Raw genomic sequence first — 22,433 nt, 5'->3', positions numbered from 1 at the left:
TTTATTGAATACAGATTACAAGATTCTATCAGGGGTTATTGCTGCGAGGTTAAAGAAAGGCGTGTCTAATATAATTAGTGAGACTCAATCAGGTTTTTTGAAGGGAAGATCAATTCATAATAATGTTAGGCTAGTTTTGGATCTCCTAGACTACAATGACATGCTTCAAGAGAGTGGGTATATTTTATTTTTAGATTTTTATAAAGCGTTTGATTCAGTTGAGCATAATTTCATACTGAAGACTTTAAAATGCTTTGGGTTTGGAGAAAAGTTTATAAATACTGTGGAGATGTTGTACAACAAGATCAATAGCTCTGTGTCTTTAGGACAGGGCACTTGTTCTAGATTTGAAGTTAACAGAGGTATACGTCAGGGTTGCAGTTGCTCACCATTGCTGTTTATTATGGTTGCAGAGTTGTTAGCTATTTACATAAAGAACAGCTATATTGAGGGATTAATGGTAATGGGTAAACAGTTAGTAATAAGTCAGTTAGCGGACGACACAACTTTATTTTTGAAAAATGAAAGTCAGTTTCCGTTAGCCTTACAAATGATCAGTCAATTTTCCAAAGCATCTGGCCTAAAGCTAAACTTAAATAAATGTGAAATAATGCCACTACATGGGTGCCCCCTGCAGTCAGTATGTAATATAGCGATCAAAAGTGAAGTGAAATACTTAGGCATTGTTATCTGTAAAGATAGAACAATATCTGACAATAAGAATGTAGGAGATAACATTGATAAATGTAAATCAATTCTAAATAGATGGCTCCAAAGGGATATCTCTATCTTTGGAAGAATTTTGTTAACAAAGATGGACAGTCTATCCAGACTAATATATTCAGCATTTTCCTTACCCATCTCACAGAAAATGATCAAAGCTATTAACAATATTAATTATAAGTTTATATGGAGAAATAAGTGTCATTATATAAGAAAATGTGATATGGTTAAATCCTATGAAGAGGGGGGAGCCAATGTGATTGATTTTGATGTGATGAATGGTGTTTTGAAACTGAAATGGTTAAAATCCTTTGTTAATAATAGAGATTCCTTTTGGTTTATTCTTCCCAATGGGATCTTTGAGAAAATGGGGGGGATAGATTTTTTGTTACGTTGCGATTTTGAATGTAGCTCTTTACCAGTCAAACTTTCTGCTTTCCACCAGCAGGTCCTTCTCTATTGGAAGTTAATGTACAAGCATAACTTTACACCACACAACACACCGGTATGGAATAATAGATATATCAGGCTCTGTAAAAAATCTGTGTATATGGATGAATGGCGAGCAAAAGGGGTATGGGCTGTTGTCCATTTCATGGATGATTGTGGAAATGTCTTAAAGCATAAAGATTTCTGTATGAGATTTAGCATTAACTGTACAGCAAAGAAGTACAATAACATCCTTAGAGCTATACCAGTTTCTTTGAAATCTTTGATTAAAGAAGATCGCTTTTATTCTAAGACATCACCTGAGATGAGACAACTCCATATAGCAGAAAGAGATATATTCGATTGTACATGCACAAACAGAATTATAAGAAATATATTATTGAAAGAATTTTACCCTAATGTTGTTAAAAGACAGTATATTATGAAAGACTTAAAGGTTGAGGAGGTTAAGGTGTTTAGAAAACATTACATTGCATTTCCTCTCCCTCCTAAAATGAAAGAAGTGCACTTTAAAATGATAAACGAGTACTACCCAACAAATGAATTTTTAAGATCAAAATTTAACTTTGATGTGAACGGTTGTGCTTTTTGTGAAAAAGAAACAGAAAATTTGGAACATCTGTTTTTCCTATGTAATCCTGTGCAGACTTTGTGGAAAGATATGTGGTGCTGGCTTCAATCGAAGTTTGAGACCCCTCCATTAACTTGGAAAGTAATCCGATTTGGTATATGTGATGAGCGGAATGTATCTTTTGTTTTGAATGTTTTGATTTTAGTTACAAAGTTTTTTATCCATAAATGTCGTTTCTTTAAAACTATCCCATGCTTAGTCCATTGGAAGAATGAGTTTAACTCCTTGTATAGATCTTTAATGTTTGTGAAGGATGTAAAAGCCCTGCACCTAGTGTCTCTTTTGTCTGTCTTCAATTTAGTTGTTAATTAAGCCCCTTGTCTTAATTTTATTTTGTTTTTGTTGTGTTGTGTCCTGTCAAGTTATACAGTGCCTTGTTTGTTTGTCTAAAGTTTAATAAAAAAAAAAAAAAAAAAAAAAAAAAAAAAAAAAAAACTTTGACCGGTGTTATACGGTAACTGGCTTTCATGTTAACTGGCTGACTGTTTACTTTGCCTCTGGAGTTAACGTAACCGCCCCCTTCTCTTGCAGGGGCCTGTACCAAAGATTGTTAAGGCGGAGCAAGATACTTCATCAGGAGCCACTTCCGGGAACCCGGATCGCACGAGGGGGGGTCAAAAATACCCCTTTATGCAGAGCAGAGGCAGCGACTGCTCCATTGAAGTCTATGGGCATAGCTCAGAATTTTACCACATATGCTAAGGTCTTAGTTCTATAGAGTTAGGAATGTGAATTTCGGGCACGTTTTCATGATCCTCAAACCCTTGTGAACATTTCAGGTACATTTTTAGCATTTTTGAGCATTCCAGTCTGGAGAAAATCGACTTTATATCAGGTGTGCGCCGGTTATTTATGCCGCTGCTGTTGGCGGGTTGCAACGTACGCTCATCAATACGTCATCAACACGCCTCTTTATGCAGACAGGATTGAGAGGGAGTTAAGTCATTTTAACTCCTACTGACAGGATTCGATCCCCATTTCGCGCCCATAGACATGAACTACGACGAAGTATCTTGCTCCGCCTTAACAATCTTTGCCTGTACTACGAAGCGGGGTTTCTGGTTTATCTGGGTAACTTCGAGAGTAACTTGATCACGTGTGGCGTAACTTCCCGATTAACCCGTACTACGAAAGGTGGATAGGTTTTAACCGAGGTATGCTGCCATGGCAATTTACGCTGCATCTCAAACCTGCTCCGACCAGGTTATGTTCTTGGTTAACCCGAGGTTTCTGTTAACCACACCCTTTATAAGTACCACCCCTCCACTAACAATTTCTCCCGAGACATGTCGGCATATACCTGGATGATCCATACGACATTGGAGCGCAAATCGTGAGGGACTCTCTTCGCAGGGCGAGGGGTTTTAGAGACCGCCAGAAAATATATATAAGCCTACCCGGACGATATTCTCTATGAAGATATAGATTGTCATCCGAGGGAATTCGTTATCTTTGTCAGATGATATAGGAAGACGTCTCATAGCAATGCCCGTACGTGGACATTCATGTATTCCATTGGTGATGCTGAACATCTAAGCAAGAATAGCCTACTGTATGTCCAAAAAAAAATCGGACATAGGCCTACAGTATGCTGAACACCTGAGCAAGAATAAATCGGACATATAGTAGGCCTAATAAATTAAAATCACCATTTTTACAAACGTATTGAATTGAATGTCATATTACTGTACCCTGCACATAAAGGCTACACATTTCCACAGCACCAGAATCCGACCGAATGCCTCCCTCAACCCCCTCCATAATCGGCCTTCCACTATTATTTGCGATGGCCAACTCCTCTGCTACTGTAAAACACTCTGGTGCCTTACAGTAGTGTTCAAAGACACCTTTTTCTTGTTAATTGTAAAACAGAGGCCAAGTGAAGGCTATAAGCATAGGCCTACATGTTTTCATAATTAAGAAATATTAATGCAAGCTATGACTATATAAACCACTATTCTGAATAATGTGTTTGTTTGTGTTTCATTTTCACCTGCTGCCATGTGCATTTGGCAATGGTGTTGCATCTGAAATGTTCACAGGATTAGGCATACACTAAATCAGTCAATGGGGCTACTTTAACATTCAATTATCCTTATTACTGTAATCTATATGCCCACTTCTAAATTGTGTTGCATCTGTTGGCATTTCTATGAACTCAAAATAAATAAGCAATTTAATTATTTAAACTCATTAAATACATTCCGAAAGCTATTAATCCTCCGTATTTGAAGAACATGTGGACATAAAACTTTACTTTTAGGCATTTAGGCTACCCGATCTGCAATACGTTGCCAACAGCCTTGCCTTGCTTTGTTCACTGTATTTGATTTTTGTCGTAGAGTGGGTTTTAATTCCTCATAACTTGTCATAATAATTGTGCATTCCTCATCTGTAAAATAAGGTGAACGCGTCATCACTGAAAGTGGTGATTTGCGCTGCAACCCGCCCCTTTTATGTGAACGCGCACAAACTCCAATGAGGTTAACCCCGGCTCAACAAATCAACTTCATAATCAGCGTCGTAGTACCGATTAACACCACTAAAGATAACATGGAGATAACCAGGTTTTGTCAACCCCGGTTTAACAAAGTAACCCTGGGTTACATCTGGGTAGGTTAAGCTCCCTTCGTAGTACAGGCCCCAGGTGTGTTCAGCTGATGATTTAGCCTCCGATACCTGGCCGCAGATTCGTCTGTTTAACTGAAGTTCAAATAGACATGTTTGTGATGCTGCACTTTGTTGTTTAATAAAGCTTTACAACACGATGTGTTGGCGTTGGAAGTGTCAGGTTGTCTGTAGTAGGCTATAGGCTACATGCGCTGGACCATGAATATGCCACCAAATAAATAAAACTAAATAAACTCCACGTGGGTCTCGAACCACTACTAAATTAAACTACTTGCATGATAACCTGATATTAACCTGCTTGCGCCACTAACCAGGATGACACTTCCCAGCGAAATTGGCCATACTTATTTACTAGGCCTACAAGTAAAAGAGGTCACCTAGTATGTTATTGTGTTTGTAGCAGGTTAACACAGTGGATCATGGTAACTGGCTACTGTGTTATCTTGCTGCATTGCCCAAGCCATTTAGACCTTCAAAGTATAGCCTAGGCTTAATGGTTTTTACGTTTCACTGACTGCTGGTCAGGCTGCCCGCGGCCACCTAGTCTATCTTCAGCCTAAATTGAGGAAGCATTGCTTGTCTAAAAATGTATAAATTTAAAAAACTGTGAATGGCGAGGATTGAACCCGTAGGCTAGACTAAAAAGAGCCTAATCAACGCATCAACCTGTTGCGCCACATACATCTTATCACTTGGTGAGAAATAAACTATTAAAATATAGCCTATATATATAAATCCAATAGCCTACACCTCAAACCTATGTTAACATGTCAAAACACGAACGTAAATACCCTAGGCCTACGTGTATCTTGTGATATTTGATATTAGGCTACATCTCTTTTGTGATATGTAAGATTTTGTGTAAAATGAAGACACATTAGACTTCTCCTGCACATTGTGCGTTTCAATCATAGGTTTCAATGCGTGTTTCACGTTCGTTGTGATATGCATCAGGTTAATATGCAGATTATAGTTCTAGTTTTGTCATTCGAGTTAGAATCTTTTTTATTTATTTGCTGGCATTCATAATAAGACACTTCACGTAGGCCTATAGGCAGCCACAGCCTGGCAGCAATCAGTGAAACGTTTGTAAACTGAACCGATAGACTACTTTGGGCAACATTGCAAGATAACACAGTAGCCAGTCACCATAATCCGCTGTGTTAACCTGCTAAACACAATAACATACTAGTTGACCTCATTTACTTGTAGGCCTAGTACATATCACCAATTTCACTGGAAAGTGTCAACTGGTTAGTGGCGCAAGCAAGTTGGTGTCAGGCTATCACGCAAGCAGTTAAATTTAGTGGTGGTTCGAGACCCACGTGGAGTCAGTGGCGTAACTATAGTAGGTGCAGCAAGTGCAGTCGCACCAGGGCCCGTGACCTCCCGAGGCCCGTCGCTACCCCCGCAATGCAATTGCTGGAAAATTATACAGGTCCTTTCTGACTACCGGCGTGCCTTTGACCAGGCCAAGGCTACAGCGCAGACGCTCGCAAATAAATGGGGGGTTCAGAGTACATTTGAAAATGTTAGAGCACGGAGAGTGAAGCGTCACTTTGACGAACTATCGGAAGATGAGCGCTTAACCGATGCAGTGAGATACTTCAAAGTGCAGGTATATATTTAACTCTGGACATCACAATCAGTCAGCTCTCCCAAAGATTTGCAAGTATGCGGGAAACTTGTCATGTGTTGGAGTCTTTACGTCCTATGACCCTTCAACTCGCAGGTGATGATGAACTGCTTGAAAAGGCAAGACGTTTGTCAGACCATTATAGCAGGGACATTGCACCGACATTCCCAACACAACTCCGCTCATTCAGGTCTTGCTTTAAAGCAGAGATTTCACAGAAGTCATCTATTTTTCCACTTGCCAAAATGCTGGTGGTAGATTATGACAGTGTAACATCCACATTCGGGGAAGTGTGTACTGCTCTCATGTTGTTTCTGACATCGGCTGTGACTGTGGCAACAGCTGAGCTGATTGTATGCATATGAATGATTTTATTTGGTTTCTGCGCGGTTAAATAAGTTAGGCTACATTAAGTTTTGTTTCTGCTCAGTGTGAGTTTATAAGCAAGCAACCTAAGCTTGCAGTTTCAGCAGAGGATTGAATAGGCGCATTGAGCGCATTGAGTGTTCCCACAATTCCATGCGAGTTGATGTTAATGCAGTAATATTAGATTACCCTGGCCTGCAGGCCGTTAATCAAATTATTTTTAATGTTTTCACATGTAATGGATCCTATGTAGTCGTGTGTTACTACTATGTAGTCGTGTGTTACTACTACTAAACTACTTCGGTGCCTCAGGCCCTTTGCATAAACAATTGAAGTCACCCTTAATGTGTATTGCATGTATCAGAGTTAATTCATCCTGGGTCAAAGCTTGTTGGAATGGGGCCCGCGTAGCGCTCTCGCACCTGGGCCCATCATTGGCTTGTTACGCCACTGATTATGATGATGATGATAATGATAATGATGATGATGATGATGAATGTTTCTTCGAGTAAGATTTAATGAGAAGGGGCAGTATTTGACTTTTGCCTCATAACTTATACCTTATAACTACTTTTTCACATCTTTACATGCTTCATTATGGAGCGGAGGTCTTTCTACCGGTCAAGTATCATTGCCTTGTCACTCACAGACCAGACGATTTTCAACGGAACTATGAGCTAAAATGATCAGCATCACACTTTCTGGATCCCGAAATATAAAGCTCATTTTTAAATGGAGTGTAAGATTGGTAATGTTAAATATTTGGCAGTTTCGTTCTGATAAAAGTAATGTATATTTATGTTCTACATCTGTGTTACAGGTCATTCACCAGTGGCTCCAGTCTGGTTTGGGGGTCTACCCTTTCTCATCCTGGCTTGCCAGCCAAGTAAAGTAAGCTATACAGTTTTACATTTGATTCATTTGACTTTTGGTCCACACTTAAAAAAAAAAAAATAATAATAATAATAATAAAATAACCACATGCTTTTGTAACTGCCTTTATCAGTTCAGAACAGGGCCGTAGTCACCATAGACTTTGGGGGGGACGTGTCCCCCCCAATATTCAGACGTGACCAAAATGTCCCACCCAATATTCGGACATAGAAAAATAAATAAGGAAAAAAACGCTATAGGCTACAGGAAACCAACAAGTCCCGCCATCTGAAATGCAATCAAACGTAAATAACGCAGAAATTAGTGACCTGTTGATGGTTTCAGAGAGAGTAGCCTACATTGTGAGTGGTTTGTCCTGGAGGTTTTGCGTTTATCGTTTGAGGCGTGCGCTATCAAAAGCTTCCTGCACCCTGCTGCGGTGCAGGCTGTCAACAATATCGCAAAAGATACCGGTATAATTCTCACAAAACTTGTTGGAAAGGTGTAGCACTGTCTAAGGAAACCCCATTCATTTTTGAAGCTGATCAGACTCAAAGGGAACTTTGAAGCAATTCCATATTGTAGCCTATTTTCTCGCAATGATAGCGAAAGTGAAAAAGCGAAAGTGTCCTTTTATTTGAATTTGTGCGTGCCTGTGTCATTCATTTCTTTCACTTGTCTTACAACATAAATAATGCATTCATATGCTAGTAGTAATGTCAGAAATGAACCGGTTTATAAGCCTCTTAGAAATGGTTGTTGCATCTTGCATGTTACATTTAGATGCACGCTCAATCGCACATCCATGCAGGCAAAACGTAGCACTCAAATGTGGCGACGGCACAAAAGTTGAAAAAACTTTTACAATAGCGGTGATAGCCTACAGTTAATGTGAATCGCGGACAATAACCAAAGAAAGGAATTTCCACCTCCATTCACCAAATAAAGGCTGTGATTCTACATTTTGTTAACACAAAACGTAATTCAGAAACCAGCCTATAATGCAGGGTAACTTGAGGTGAGTCAGACAGAAGAGGGACCTGACTTAGGCTAGCCTATCTTGAATCCCATCCCTTTCAAACTACCTTAAAATTGTGTGATTAGCTGCCAGAATAATACAATCAAAATACAAAATATGATTGGGCTATAGGTCCAAACCTATGAGTAAGCATTCAGTGTAATATAGAGGTTATCAAAGATACTCTAGTTTGTATTTTCTTTTAAAATATACATTTTGGAGACAAATGGAGTCATACCACAGGTCTATATCCAGGGATGATATTGAATGGACCTACTGGGGCCAAGAGCTCAGGGGGCCCTGAAGCCTAAGACTGTGTGAAGTTGCTTCTCTGCCCTTCTCTTCTATTTCCACAAAACTCACAAGTCGTCATAATATAAAGGGTCATTTTTTTTAAGTCTTCCGGGGAAGTATGCCCCCGGGCGCCCCTATCTTAACAGGGGAGGGTTTTTTTTGCATCTGCCCAGAGGTTCATAATCCATCCGTCCCTATGTCCGTCAAAAGTTTGGTATATCCTAATTGACTGACTTAACTAATGACTTGGTTGTGATTGTAATAATATTTTTGCATGGCAGGAAATGTGAATTGAAATTCTGTTATTGAAATTCACACCGCACCACAGATTTGGTCCCCCCCAATGTTGACATCATGGCTACGGCCTTGGTTCAGAATGAATTGAATGTAAATCTCAACATACAAAAATATGCTTGTCTTCTGTAATAAAATCCACCTACTTCAAAAGCTTTCTAATGAAATGCACATATTTTTATTTTAGAAGAGAAATAACTACAGACCTCTGCAACTGCTGATACCGGTTCAGGATGAATTGCAGGTAAATCTCAACATATAAAATGCTTTTATCAATACCTCATTTCTAATACCCCCAAATGCTGGACTGTGTAACTAACAAGTAGTTGTGTCTGGGAACTGCTTTTCTGATGCCTTTTTTGTATTTTAAGGGAACAGGTCTTTGCCAAAATGTGGTCAATTCCATAACTCCTCATCACACTTACAGAAAGGCTACACTGCGCACGTAACTGAAGCATTCAGTTTGCAGAGCATCTGTTGCAACAATTGGCTTCCACTGTAGTCAATGGAACTGGTTACACCAGACGTGATGGCGTACAGTATGTTTAAAAACATTGGATTAGTCTTCTAAAATTATTTTTACGCTCTGCGAACCGAGTGCTTCACTTGCGGACTCGGTGTAGCCCAGGCCTTACAGGTGGTAGATTTTGTCACAGTTAGACAGAGCCGATAGCAGCCTGCTGGCGGCGGTAGCTTTATATTCATGTAGCAGACATTCCGTTTAAAGTAGGTAGTTATGTATAACAACTCATTTTGTTATGCTTCTATGATTACAGATGCTGTGAGAGAGTCAGTGGTTCAACCAGCCAACAAACAGGAAAAGCTCAAGGCGGAGTCTTAACTGTCAGCAACTCTACCCAAAAAAATCAGGCTACTGTTATTTCCCACTAAGAAAAACAGTGGTCTGGTATGAAGGTTATCTGTGTTTTGGAACATGTTCTTAATATTCATTAAATAATAAAAAAAAGTTTGACACTTACTATGGTTGCATTTTGACACTTGACTATGGTTGCATTTCATTTTACCTCTAATACCTGTTCAATGTATTTAGTGTCTACGATGACCTCTTTCATTGAGCACTGAGGTGCGGTGAGGAGCATTGAGACAAGTTTCCACAATTGGACAGTTAGCAATTGCATAAAGGATTTACAGTTTGTAACTGATGGATAACTTTTAGGCTATTGTAGTGTAGCAGAGCTGAATTGATGTAGCCTACTGCAAAACCCCTATTTTCATACTTGCTGTTTAGTAGGGGGGCCTATGTGTCTAATTTGGGGGCCTGTGGGATTCGCATGTTAATTTTTGGAGACTATTATATCTTTGTTCTAGGTGTTCTTAAGAGTAAAAAAAAACATGTCTCCATTTTTTTTGAAGGTTTTGAAGGACCCAAATCAAAGGTCAAATTCAGAAAAGGTCAAATATGGTGTTTTGTCCATAAACCTCACATTGCTGGTATTATAGCATAGGGTTTGGTGCCTACAAGGTGTGCAAAAGTGGGCCACATAAACAATACAACACTATAAAACATTTTTAGGCTGATGATCTATTTAACAAGAAATTGTGCCTAAAATTCTCGAAATTGTCCGCTAAAAAAATAATAATTCAATATCAATACAATCAATTCATGCCTCTTAGTGTTCTTGAGTGTAGGCCTAGCCTGCTCTGTCAGTTCTTGTCTACACCCATTCAGAGCACAAAGTGCAGAGATATCTGTTAAATCAAGTTTAATAGACTTAATAGACTTTTACATAGTACCAGCTGAAGTCTGTAAGGCCTTCCGTAGCTTATGTAAGTGTGATGAAAAGAAAGGGTAAAGGATCAGATAGACAAACAGACAGGTGTGTGTGTGTGTGTGTGTGTGTAAGAGAGAGAAAGAGAAAGTGAGACACTACCAGCATGGATGTATTATGAACTTTCAGGCCCCTGGGCCCAGATGTATTAAGGGCCACCCACTAATTGTTGCGGGGGACATTTTAAAAAATGTATTTGATGTGATTTCCTATATTCTGGTGCATTTTGGGGATGGCCAATACTTTAATTCAATCAGATTCATAGCCTATATGTTGATATGATGTGTTCATATTGAGGCAATGATTCCATGCAATGGCTTGGGCCCCCTGACTCCTTGTCTCCCCTGGGCTTGGGCCCGGTAGGCCCATGCAGTAATCCATCCCTGACTACCATTGACAGTTGGCTGATGATAGCTGGCAGTGATAGAATTTAGAATATAGAATAACCTGAAGCACATAGTGCTCTGTTCTTCATTGTTGGTGATATTAGTGACCTTCTATCCTTCTACATTTGAGCAAGCACATTTTCATAGTCCATGGTGGCACAGTCTAGTTAGGTTATATTCTGAGGTGTGTCTTTCTGTTAGTCAGGTGATGGCACACATATTCTAAAAGAAACAGATTTTGGGCTATGTATCCAGTGGCAGATATGTGTGTACTGGTGAATGAACCATCACTAGAGACATACGCCAAATTTCTTGTTTTTGTCCATGAGAGAGTATAGAGATGGGGATCACAGATCAGCCAACGATTACATTGTTACAGTGCAGTTATCTTACAAGAGAACAAAGCAGTTTGGCACAGGAACTGCTACAAATCCACCTGTAACAGTGAGCATCTGCAGCATGCTAAGATTCGCTACTAGAAATCATGTGAAGCAGGCAAGACTCAGTGTCTTCAGAAAAAGACGTGGTAGACCATCTTCTGAACCTGCAGCAACACCTGCAACTGCATCAAGTCCATCTAGAGGGACTTTGTACACTTGTTCAGCAGCAGCTGCTGCCAGCATAGATAAGTGCTTCTTCTGTCAGAAGCAGATAAAAGAGCTTCTTCATGAGGTGTCCTCTTTCAATGCAGGCAAACAACCAAGAACTATAAGTAATATTTTGAAATCAATGACTTTTAACAGGTAGCCAGTGTAAAGATGCTAGGATGGGGAAAATATGTTCATATTTTTTGTGTGTGTGAGCAGCTGCATTTTGAATAAACGGTTAGCTCTTTAGACAGGTATTATTACAACCAGCATAATAGCATTGCAATAGCATTGCAATAGTCTATCCTTGAGATGACAAAACATTAATTTCTTGGCATCTGGTAAGGAGAAGGACTTCCTTATCTTTGAAATGTTCCTTAAATGGTAAAATTAAGTTTTGGTGATCTGTTTTATGTGATTACTTAGTGCTAGGTCCTGGTCAATTATAACTCCCAGGTTTTTAACACTTGTGGATGAGGTCAGTGTAAGATCACTATATGTAGCCTGTGATGTGGATAGGATATCCCTCATCTTTTTGAACCTAAAACCATGACTTCTGTTTTATCTGAGTTCACAAGCAGGAAATTATTCGTCATCCATGTATTTATAGCTCTTATACATGTGTCAAGTTTGGCTAACGGGGTTAATTCATCAGGTTTTATGGAGAGTTATAGTTATGTATCATCTGCTAAACAACAGGGGCCCCAGTACTGAGCCTTGAGGCACTCCATATTTTACCATAATCTGGGTAGATGGTTTATTATGGACCTGTACAAATTGTTGACGGTTAGGAAGGTATGATCTAAACCAAGCGAGTGCTGAGTCTTTGATGCCTATCAAATTTTCAAGCCTAAGTAGTATGTCATGGTCTATGCTGTCAAAGGCAGCGCTGAGGTCCAGGAGGACCAGTATAGATACAAGGCTAGGTTTTTTGAGGGAGAGCTTAATAACAGATGTCTTAAACGACTGTGGTACATGTGTGGTCAAAATTAATCCAAGACAACTGGTGTGAGACTGCAGCTTTATTCACGACGCCGGGAGCATGTTACACACATGAAATGTCAAAGTAACAAGCCCACACATCTGTGGGTGAAGCCAATTCTTATACCTTACCCCACACCCATGGAAACTCACAAGTTGTCACCCTCCATTAATCACTTAGCCATCTGGTATTTTAACAGAGATAAGAAATGTTTACAAACCCCCATCCTGAGGGTTACCCACAGTGAAATGTTTACAACCCCCCATCCTAGTTGGAACATTCAATGAGAAAAGTAAAAATTATCCCACACATGCCCTGACAGAATTATTTATAATCTAGAGCAAAACATTATCCAGGAAGGGGAGACCAGTCTTAAGAAGGTGAGTACAAATAGGGTTTAGTAGACTAGTTGTAGATTTTGATGAGGACATTGTGGAGGTGAGATCTAATATGTTGTGTATATGTAAATGAATTAAATGTTGTTTGAGGTCTCATCTGTGATTCAGTGAGTTTGCTATCTTTCAGCAATGGAGTATGTGTATTTGGTGAAACTGATTGGTTATTGATCTTATCTATAATTGTTTGACATACAATCATAATACTGACATACAATCATACTGTTGAAAATAATAAAATAACTGTTTTGTGAACTTTATTCAACATAGCCAGTGATTTAGGCAATATTTATGGTGTTAATTATAGTGAAATATACAATTTCACAAAAATAGGGTTAAAACAGGTTAAAAAAAGAGACATCATTTTTCTCCATGTTCAATGACCTCTAAAGACAGTCCAACCACTCTCCAAAAATTACCATTTCAATCCCACAGAAACCACATAGGACCCCTGACTAGTTTCACAATGAAGGCATTTGGCTGTAAAATCACAACGTGCTTCACATGATAGATTTTGACTTGTCTTGTCTTGAACTGAATGTATTAAGTCATTTGTATTATATTTGTCATATTGGTTGGTACAATACTTTACATTAAAACCTATTTTTTGTAGTGCAGTCTAGGTGTTGGCCAGATAGGTTAAGCTATATATTTCTGTAGTAGTAGCTAGCTTTTGGCCATGAAATATGCCAGGGATATGGGCCAGATGAACTGCTTCATGAACGGATCCTAAACGTATCCGGGACGGATGATTAGCGGGTCCGAAATGATTCCGCGGCGGATGCCTCTCATATGACCGGGTCCAAAACGGACCCGGAGCGGATCTGTGGCTCATTCGCGGATCCAAAGCGAAACTGGGGCGGATGTATCCATTTATGTACGGATACGCAATGGGACCGCTGCGGTGTCTGATCGGATCCGCGAGCCGGCGGATGCGTTTCGTAGTACGTTTGCTGTCTGGGATGTAAACAGTGTAGCAGTAAAACAGTAGGCTAGTGGACAGTACGTACTCAAACATGGAGAAGGACGAGAGGCAGACAGACTATGCAGAGAAGTCTATCTCTCCTCTACCCTTAAGTGAAGCATTGAACAGTTAGATGGCCCTGGGGAAAAATGACTTCCTCAGTCTGTCAGTTGTGCATGACAGTGAGCGAAGTCTCCAGCTGATCAAGCTCTTCTGCTTTGTAGTGCTGTGGAGTGGATGACATTCATTGTCCAAGATGTTGATCAGTTTGTTCAGGGTCCTTTTGTCTGATATTGAAGTGATGCACTCCAGTTCGGCTCCCACGACAGAGCCAGCTTTCCTTACCAGCCTAGTCGCCCAGCATCCTTCTTATTTGGAAATAATTTTCATGTCAAAATATATTTAATTGTCATAGCAACTATCCTCTGCTCCTCTGTTTGGCCCTTGCATTGCTGATTAGAGATATACTTTTCTTCTTCATGTCATAGCAGGCATTTACCAACTTTGCTACCCTTATCCTTAGCATAAACAATGTTTTACAAATGAAACAGTAAAGGTTTCAAAGTACACACAAACACGTACATGCACGCATGCCACACATGCACGCGCACACACACACACAAATACGCACAAACACATAAAAACACACAAATGCAGGCATGCAGACACACACACATAAACACACACACACCCCATTACTTCCACACACCCACTCACAAGCGAATTAACACACACACAGAAAGAGACACATAAAACACACACACACACATGCATGCAAGCAGACACGCACACACACACCATTACCCCCCACACACACTCACAAGCGAACACACACACAGAGAAGCACACATACACAAAAGCAAACGCATAATACATGCACACACTCATTTACATACACAAAAAATGCAAGAGTAGGGGATGGAGTAGGAGATGGAGACAAATTGACAAGTGTGATTTATTTTTGCAGTGAGAATCTGCAGGACTGAGCAGCAGTTATATGTGTACCGATTTGCGGTACAACTAGTTTCCTTTACTAATTTTAGATGTGCTAGGGAAATGTACAATATTAATATTTATTCTGTGTATGAGGGACTGTGAAATATAACTGTTTAAGCGTGTCTTTACTCAGATTTTGTAAAAAGAATTGTGTATATTCTGTATTTGTTTTCTTGCTATGTCTTGCTTGTCTACCTATTTTATCTGTTTTATATGTTGTGTTGCACTGGTTTGTGTCGTATTGTAAGCAGCTATGATGTACTTTACAGACAAGACTAACTTCCCTCCTGGGACAATAAAGTTTATCTGATCTTATCTTCAAATGTGCTGGGGATGTCTGGAATATGCTGTAGAAATGTCAGACTATAGGGAAATGCAGATGTTGAGAAGATTAATATTTTGATTTGGCTAAAATTCATTACAAACTAGAACTGAGTATTTAAATGTCACTAAAATAAAAAAAACCACAGAATTTTCAATCTTGATTAATGGAGTGTTACGGTTTCTGTACTGAAAAAAGTATGCAAATTATTGCATATTTCTGTAATGATGGCTCATTTACACATGTATAAATGTCAGAAAACAGAAAATATTATTGACTGAATGTGAATATTCAGCTGTGGTAAAATTGTGATATCTATTAGTTCCATTCTAGGGTAGTACACCTTGCTCAAGGACTAATGGGATTGTAGGTTTGTTATCTGGGATGAAACCTCTGAAAAATGAAAAAGCAGCATTTAAAGAATTACCTCAAAGCATGGTGCTAGTTAGCTTTTATCAGTGCCAACCATGTTTTTGTTTTTGCAATACAAGCCTTTTGGGTGTTAGAAATTGCCCATAATATGTGTTACCTAAAAGCTCTCTGTGTTATGTTATATATACCGGTAAATAAATAAATAAATGTGGGTGGGGAAATTGGGGGCAATTACAAATGCTTAGCAAATATGCAATATAGAAGTTACCTGCGTACCTGCAGTCAGATATTAATAGAGCAGAACACACTAACTCAAGGACACACTAACACACACACTAATTCAAGGACAAGGTCAAGGACCTTGAAATGATGACATTTTAATGGCATAATTGTCATAGCAACTATCCTCTGCTCCTCTGTTTGGCCCTTGCATTGCTGACACAGAGCACCTTACCTTACTATGCACAGTGAATCACAGGCTCAGTCCATGCCTCAGTCGTTGCAAGCGCCTCTTGATTAATCACCCACTATGTGGATACTGTTTTAGAATTGATTTAGATTAAGTGTTATTTAGTATAATTTGTATTTTAGTATATTCTTTGTCTTCTACTGTCCTTATTGCTTAGTTGTGTTTTTTACATTGTATACTTTTAATTACTTTTTTCTGCTGTTGGTGAATGTGTGTGTGATGTCTCTATACTACTGAGACCTTGATTTTCCCCTTGGGGATCAATAAAGTATCTATCTATCTATCTAGAAATATAATTTTCTTCTTCATATCATAGCAGGTATTTATTTACCAACTTTGCCACCCTTATCTTTAACCAGAAAAATGTTTTACAAATGAAACAGTAAAGGTTTAAAAATATAATTTCATTTATTATTTATTTTTATTTCCAAGAAAAAAATAATTGCAGATTGTATTTACTTATTTAGCTTTGTTTTTTGAATCAAACCAATGGTGATGATTCATAACGATATTGGCAAATGCATGACAACCACCAGTATCATTGATACTTGTGGTTTTATGAGCCTTCAACCCAATGAATAAAGTATATACATTTTCTGTAGATTAGTTCTTGGAAATTGCATAGATTGTTTTCATGTTCAAGTTTCATGATGTCAGAATTTCAGCCTGTATCTGTATCATAAGGGAATGTTTGGGGAATGTCATTCAGACAAAGATATATAATATACAATTTGTTGGATTCAGATCTTAAGAGACAAAATTAATATTATTGTGTTACAAGGTTTCTGACAACAAATGATTATAAGAAGCACAACTCAGAATTTCAGCCTGTATCTGAAGGGAATGTCTCGGGTGGGCTGCATTGATCCAAAGCCCCAGCGCCTTACATCAATATCAGGCATCTTCTCATCAGGGTCTTTCAGCTCAAAGTCAAAATATGAGAGCATGAGGAAGATAAACTGCTTCAGCTCATTGGTGGCAAAAAAGCGCCCTGGACACATGGTGACACCAGCTCCCCAGGGCATGGTGTAGTATTTCACCTTTCTGCCATTTTTGTAGAAGTCTGTCTTTCTCACACCATCTGAAGTCAGGAAACGGTCATATTTGAAAGTAGCTGGATCAGGGTGAACCTCTGGATCCATATGCACAGCAGTATAGGGGAAAAGAGCCACTCTGTCTCCCTCCCGGACGCTATACTCACGACCATCAGCCATCTTCAAGGCCATGTCTTGCAGTATAGCGCGGGTGAGGACAGGTGCAGCTGTTAAACGCAAGGTCTCCTCCACAGTGCTGTCTAGGACCGGCGTCTTCAGGAGCATGTCCCTGGTCAGGTCAATGAGGGGTCCTCCACGCTTCACTTCCTGTCCTGTCTCCCGCAGTACCTGCTCCACCTCAGCTCGCACCGCCTTCATGGCTTCAGGATGCTTCATGAGAAAGAGGAGCAGCCAGAAGGCAGAGGGGCCAGTGTTTCCCTGTGACGCCCAAAGGAGCAGGAACATAAATCGGTCTTGCATGCTTTCTTCCATTCCACGTTCAGCTCTTACTTGCTGCTGGTCCAGGACCCAACCACTGATATTGTCTCTGGTACTCACTTTCTGTACTGACAGTATATTCCAGAATAGTCTCTTCAAACGCTCTGCCTCCATCTTCTCACCGGGGCCAAGGACGCCATATGCCAGATTAGGGAACAGCTGGTCATACTGGTCAACTCATGAAACAGTTCATCTGACTCTAGGCGATCTGCCTCCTTTGCTTTCTCTAGGCACTCTGGCTGTGTGGGTGTCTTATTACCAAACAATGGCAGATATCCGGCTCGAAAAACAATGTTGTAGCTGTATTTGAACAGCCCATCTTCCTGCCAGCCATTTTGATCATCTCCTGAACCAACACTGTGCAGCATGAGATTCTGAAGGTTGCTCATCATGGCCTGGGTCATCACAACTAGCCCGTCCCCCATAAGATGCTTGTTGCTGTACATTTGAAGGAACTTGTGGTCATTCTCCATGGGGTGATATCCAAAGACTTTTTTAACCAGTTTTTTAGCAAACTCATTGAAATCCAGTTTGGCTCTGGCCTCCTTCACCACTGATCCAAATGACAAAGGGTCCATGATGAATGTGAAATATAAGCCACCGAGCAGCACTGTAAAGATATCTCCATGTTTTCCTTTCATGCGCTCTAAAAACTTTGCGGTATCTCTTCTGAATTCAAGAACATGTCCCAGCCATGGCAGAGGGCCTTTATCGAGGGGAGGCTCACCGGGACGATGTCGACGGAAAGCTCCCAGGAGTTATAATCCACCTAGAACAGAGAGTAGCAGAGCAAGCAAAACTGGCAGAATCAAGCCCATGGCTGTTCTCTTGTCCACCTTCTCCAATTCCTTCTGAATTATAATGAATTATCAGTGAAAGTTCTCTCAAATATCACAGCTTTTATTCCTCCCCTTTTGGCAAAGGACAGGATTGCCTAAGAGGAGTTTGTTTATCATTGTAAGTTAGGCCTTCTCACTCACGCAAGGATAAAGGTTGTGATGTTACAGACACAGATCAGTGACGTGATAAATGATGCCACAGTCAATGATTAAACACAACAACTAATGTTTGTGGAATTTACAGCAACCTTATCATTAAAACATATTTGTACATCAATCTCCTCCATGTTATTTTAGTTTAACAGCTTTCCAGATTACATTTCAAGCAACATAGACATTAACCTGTTTAGGAGATAAATTAAATGGTCTTAAAAAAAAGTTGTTTTGTGCAATCCTGCTTATAAAACAATAGACCTGAAAACATAACCTTCTTGAGGAAAGTAACAAGAGGAAGGATTTTGAAAGGGGCTTATCAGATTGACTGTACTGGTTGGATATCGTTTGGACAGCAAACCACTTATTTGCTTGTTGTTGTGGAATTGTACTGGGACTTTTCCATACCATTTAAGGTGGAAGATATTACAATAGAGAGTGGGCACCAAAGAAGGAATAAATTCTCCTTTTTCTCTGAAAGAATACAGCATATCATTTATAGTTACTTAATGCAGGAAATCTATTTTTTGCTAGATCTAGTAGACTACAACGGAAAAATATTTTTTGCTAGAACTAGTAGACTACCACAACGTTGCTGAATGTATGTTATTTCAGGTTTGTTTGCAACAATATACAAGTTTAACCAAAGTCCTAAGCTGCTAGCTAGCTAGCGAACATTCCCATTCACTTTCCGTTTACTAGCTAGCTCGGTTAACGGGACAAAATTAAATTATTCATTCCGTGTCCGAAAGAGTGTTTCATTGGCATCACACACAAAGAAATGACTGTAAAATAGTATACAAAATTATATTTATATGTTATTATTGCTTATTCAGAGAAAAGTTTATGTTTTGACACGCCTATTTAGGAGTCCGGAACTAGTGCCATTTCGTTCCACTGGTGAATGGTCTTATGATTCATCTTAGTTAACTATAGAATCTTTGATTGAACCCTTTAAACTACTCAACTTTTTAACTGTTCAGCCATTCCAACTGTCACTTGACATCAACTTTGCCTCCAGTCAAACATATTAAACCACGGCCTACCTAGCAACCAACATAGCAACCATTGAAATAAATCATCTATGTCACTTTCCATATCAACCAACATGATTATACTAGCAAATAACAATAGTAGCTCCTTTATTTCTGATAGTAGCCACCATGGATACCCTAGCAACAACCATGCAACGACCTCAAGTACCAAGGAACAGCCTAGCAACCACTTTCACAGTTAAAACCTAGCAACCGACATAGCAACCGACATGATTAACCTAGCAACCAGCATAGCAACCACCATAATTACCCTAGCAACAGCCTAGTAACCACTTCCAATGTCACAACCTAGCAACCAATATAGCAACCAATGAAATTAACCTAGCAAACAGCATAGCAACCACCATAACTACCCTAGCAACAGCCTAGCAACCACCTCAAGTACCCTGGGAACAGCCTAGCAACCACTTCCACAGTTACAACCTAGCAACCAATATAGCAACCAATGAGTTTAACCTAGCAACCAGCATAGCAACCATCACAACTAACCTAGCAACAGCCTAGCAACCACCTCAAGTACCCTAGAAACAGCCTAGTAACCATGCCAAATACCCTAGCAACAGCCTAGCAAACTCTTCCACAGTTACAACCTAGCAACCAACATAGCAACCAATGAGTTTAACCTAGCAACCAGCATAGCAACCACCACAACTAACCTAGCAACAGCCTAGCAACCACCTCAAGTACCCTAGAAACAGCCTAACAACCATGGCAAATACCCTAGCAACAGCCTAGCAACCTCTTCCACAGTAACAACCTAGCAACCAATATAGCAACCAATGAGTTTAACCTAGCAACCAGCATAGCAACCACCACAACAAACCTAGCAACAGCCTAGCTACCACCTCAAGTACCCTAGCAACAGCATAGCAATCACCATAAATACCCTAGAAACTGCCTAGCAACCATCTCAAGTACCCTAGCAACAGCCTAGCAACCTAGTTAAGTAATATGGTTAGCATAGCTAACATTGTTAGCATAGTTATCATTGTTAGCATAACTGCTAGCAAACATTAGCTGAGTTAGCTAAGTAGCATTGTTATCATATGGTACGGATACTATCTGGCTCTTGTGGAAAGGGACCTGATGAAAACCTTACTGTTTGGAAACGGACCATATGACCAAAGTATTGTTAAAACACACTACAGAAGTTGAGGTATAATGTTTGTGCTGTCAACATAGCTACAGAGTATGTTTACTTGGCCTAGGCTACTCATTTCTGCATTATTCTGGCCTATAAATTAAAGCTTCCCAGTTTTAGTAGGCTACATCCTACAGTAGGCCTACATCGTAATCTGGAGAAAAAATGTGGATGACAGATCTAGCAAGCTGTAAGCTATAGTGTAGTTGGTTATCAAGATACTTAATATCAGAATGGTCCATCCTTAAAGGAATACGCCACCCCTAGGTGAAATTGGGTCTTTTCCCGCAGTCCCTAGAGTTGGATGAGTGAGCCAAAGCGTTTTATAGCCGACCCAGCCATTGTCCTAATCTAGAAACGGCCCGGTTAGCTTTATCTTAGCGTAGTCGCTGTAATCCGGCGCTGCCAGCTAGCATGTCGTTGCAAAAGTGAATCAAATAACTCAAGATTTTTTATAATTATTTCTCGTAACCTGTACATTCACATCGAGTACAAATATCAATGCAAATTAACATGAAGGGATTTACTAGACCAATTTAGATTTGGAACTATTTTCGGGCATAGCACCGGCAAAGCACCGCTGCCAGGCGCAAAGACATCACGCAGCATCTGAAAACCCTCAACTTCACGCAATACACCAGCGTTAGTATTTTGAAGTTAGTTTCACCGAAGGACTTTGGTTTCACATCAACTGGGGAAAAATGGCTACTTGCTGTGTGAAGGGCTGCGGTAACAAGCAGAGGACATACACGAACATAATGTTTCACAGAATTCCAAACCCAGTGGAACGAAGAAATCTATGGCTTGCTGCCCTCGGCATTCCTGCAACAACTCCAGTGGATAAAATCAATCAGTATCGTGTTTGCGAGGAGCATTTCAAACCGGAGGACTACGAAGAGAAAATGCAGTAGGCCTATGCTACGAGAAAAATGCTGTTACATCTGAAGGATACGGCCGTCCCATCCATTTTCAGTACAGAGGCAGAACAGTGTTCATCATCCATGCCTGTAAGTATAATTTCTATCCTTCCTTAGGTTATACGTTGCTAACGTTATAACTGAAACGTTAGTCCGACTCACATTGTCGCTTCCAGTTTTATTGTATAACTTCATTAGGCTGCCGTTTCACCCTATTGACAATATGACGACTTTACCTTTTACCGTTACCTGTCAGTCGGCATGGGTTGGCACACTCCACACTCACACCACCAGTTTGTGTTTGGTCTCGTTCGCTCATCCGACTCGCCTTGACCAGTCGCAACGTCCTCTCTTCCCAGATCCAAAGCACGCAACTCCTCTTCAGTGAACTCAGGTTCGAAAAGGTAGGGTCTTGGATCTTGGTAGTCTAAGTCATCATCTACGTCTATCGTGTAATCTTCCATATTTATCGCCATTAGAACTCTTAGAGAAAGCCCACCTGTCAGTGTCAGCCAGCCTAGTAGCAGAGAACTTGGTAGTCACGCTGGTGTATTGCCGGAAGTTGAGGGTTTACAGATGCTGCGTGATGTCTTTGCGCCTGGCAGCGGTGCTTTGCC

At 40.0% G+C, this 22,433-nt stretch overlaps 1 pseudogene; it reads right to left on the bottom strand.

Annotated features, from left to right (window-relative positions):
• Positions 1 to 16,994: 16,994 nt before the first annotated feature.
• On the bottom strand, positions 16,995 to 18,529 carry LOC143134992 (5-beta-cholestane-3-alpha,7-alpha-diol 12-alpha-hydroxylase-like; annotated as a pseudogene).
• Between the last annotated feature and the right edge of the window lie 3,904 nt (positions 18,530 to 22,433).

Source organism: Alosa pseudoharengus, unplaced genomic scaffold, assembly GCF_046254945.1.
Source record: "Alosa pseudoharengus isolate Yale_2024_CS ecotype anadromous, Long Island Sound unplaced genomic scaffold, YU_APseudo_1.1 YU_APseudo_1.1_scf_2, whole genome shotgun sequence".
Taxonomy (NCBI): Eukaryota; Metazoa; Chordata; class Actinopteri; order Clupeiformes; family Clupeidae; genus Alosa; species Alosa pseudoharengus.
The sequence above is the reverse complement of the archived record's forward strand: the minus strand, read 5'-3'. Positions and strand labels throughout refer to the sequence as shown.